This window comes from Arachis ipaensis, chromosome B9, assembly GCF_059453495.1.
Source record: "Arachis ipaensis isolate K30076 ecotype BB chromosome B9, ASM5945349v1, whole genome shotgun sequence".
Lineage (NCBI taxonomy): Eukaryota > Viridiplantae > Streptophyta > Magnoliopsida > Fabales > Fabaceae > Arachis > Arachis ipaensis.
In genome coordinates this window covers 156645326-156647764 of record NC_142444.1, presented here as the reverse complement: position 1 = coordinate 156647764, position 2439 = coordinate 156645326, and the positions used below count along the sequence as shown (strand labels likewise).

The 2439-nt window shown below is 46.9% G+C and overlaps 1 pseudogene; it reads left to right on the top strand.

Annotated features, from left to right (window-relative positions):
* Positions 1-891: 891 nt before the first annotated feature.
* LOC148546902 (uncharacterized) lies at positions 892-1778 on the top strand (annotated as a pseudogene).
* Positions 1779-2439: the final 661 nt, after the last annotated feature.

The following is a 2439-nucleotide window of genomic DNA, read 5'->3' as shown; positions in this document are numbered from 1 at the left end:
CTTTTGTAGGTTTCTTGTCACCCTTTTTTAAGAAAAGAAATGGCTTCCGTAGACGCTCTCTCCCAGTGGGTTGATGTTACGGTCCTAGGGGAGGAGCCCTCGGTTGATACTGAATTTATCACCCACCTGCGTACCCACTATAGAATTTGTACTTCTGAAGAAGATGAACCGAAGTACGAGTTGATAGTCCCGGGTCCAGAAGACCGGGTTTGTTTCGGGAGGGCCGACGAGACGGCCCCTCATTTCTTTTTTATGTATGAGAGCATGGTTACTCGTTTGGGCGTTTTTCTCCCCTTTTCAGAGTTTGAAATGTCTGTGTTGCGTCATTGCCGGGTTGCCCCCACCCAGCTTCACCCCAACTCTTGGGGTTTTTTGAAAATTTACCAATTCATCAGCCAGGCCTTAGAGTTTCCGACTTCTCTGAGGATTTTCTTCTATCTCTTCCATATGACCAAGCCCTTCAGTGGGTTAAATAATAAGCAACAGTGGGTGTCCTTCCGTGCCATTCAAGGTCGGAGGCTTTTTACCCTTTTTGACGAATCCTTTCATGATTTCAAAAACTATTTTTTCAAAGTTCAAGCAGTAGAGGGTCACCACCCCTTTTTCTTGGATGATGATTCTTCTCCCCGGTTCCCTTTATATTGGCTAGAGGCCTCTCCCTGCGAGAAATATGGTCTGGACGACCTGGATGAGGTGGAGGCGGCCATTGTGGGGTTCCTCCGAGAAGTGTGGGGGAGGGCCCCATATTTGGATACCAAAAAGTTTCTCCAGGGGTCGCCGACCTTTGTCCAGTCGCAACTAGGTAGCTTTTTGCGTTTTTCATTTATCTCCGATTTGCAACTTCTTTTACCGACTTGTCTGATTTATAGCTGCCAATTTGTTTTTGTAGAGATGGCAAAGAAAAATGCTCAAGAGTCTTTCCAGAGGGTTCAGGAAGCCAAGGCGAAGTCTCGTGCCAGATCTGGTGGTGCTAGGGTGGTTGTCTCTCCTTCTCCTCCTCCTCGGAATGTTGGGACTCCCTCCCAACCTATTGTGATTTCTTCCTCTGCTTCCTCTCTGCCACCCCCTTCCGTCCGACCTACTCCCGAACCAGAGCTGAAGAAGCGCAAGACCTTAGAGTCTGGCGCTTCTGGTGAGGCGGACGCTCTTGCGTTCGTCCGAAAGAACATCTATCCTCATGCTCGTATGAGTATGGATGATGTTTCTGTTCGGCACTACCTCACTACTGTGGTTGAGGAGAGTCTCAAGACGGCGGGGGTTTGTGGCAAACTCTTGGATATATTTGAGAAGACTCCTATCAGCTCTTTAGGGACGACCTCGAGGGTCGAGGAGCTGGAGGGTAGGCTTCGCATATATCAGGAGCATGAGAGGGAGTTGGAGGGGAAAGTCGCCAAGCTGAAGGAGGAGAGGGACAGTCTTCGGGAGAAGGGGCAGAAGTTGCAGGCCCAATGCAACATGGAGGTAGATTTGAGGAAAGCAGCGCAAGCCAGCTATAATAGTTTATTTGCTGATCTTGTGTCTGTAAAGAACGATTTGCTGAATGCTCGGAAGGCCTACACCGAGTTGGAGGACTCTATTGCGGATGGTGCTGATGAGGCCTGGAGGATTTTCAAGGAACAGGTCGGAGTTATTGCTCCTGACTTGGACCTTTCTCCTTTGGACCCCGATAAGATTGTTATTGATGGCGCCATCGTGGATCCTCCTGTCCCCATAGTGGAGTCTGAGTCTGATTTAAAGACTCGGGGGCAGAGGATCGTAGAGTCCCCTCCTCGCTCTAAGGACGCTCCGAGTTCCTCTACCATTCTTCCGACTTCCTCTTCGACTCCTGCTCCTGGCGTTCCCCCTGACTCTGCTGGTGGTGATCCTCTTAAAAAGTGATTTTGGCTATTGGGGCCCGGCCTGTGGGCCCCTCTTTTTAAACTCTTTATATTTATTTGTTGGTGTTTTGAACAGTTTTTTGGCCTTTTAAGGCCGTAAACAAAACAATTTATGATGCCCTTTTTTAATAAGGGTTTAATTTAACGTTAAATAAATGCCCTTTTTGGATAAGGGTTTTGAGTTACCTTATGCGCGCATGCTTTTTATGTTCGTGGTTCTTTTGATTCTTTGATCTTTTTCTAGAAAAACCTTTTCTTTGGGGCTTGCCTGCTTTTCTGAATCTCCTTTGATCTTCAAGGCAGCTTTACAATTTTTCGTAGTTTTTCTTATCTCTTTTTGTTATTCCTAGTACTCAATTTCGTTTTATTGAGCTTTTCGTGACTTAGGCTACTTTTGCGATTCATTTTAATTTTACTCGGTTTCGCATTCTGACTTATGAGTCGGACTGCTCCCGAGTTTATCATGATCGACTTCTATAACCTCTTTACGCCGACTTGTACCTCGTCGTTTTATCCTGACGACCATCTAGGTCGGTTCATGGGATTTTCACGTTTTGTCGAG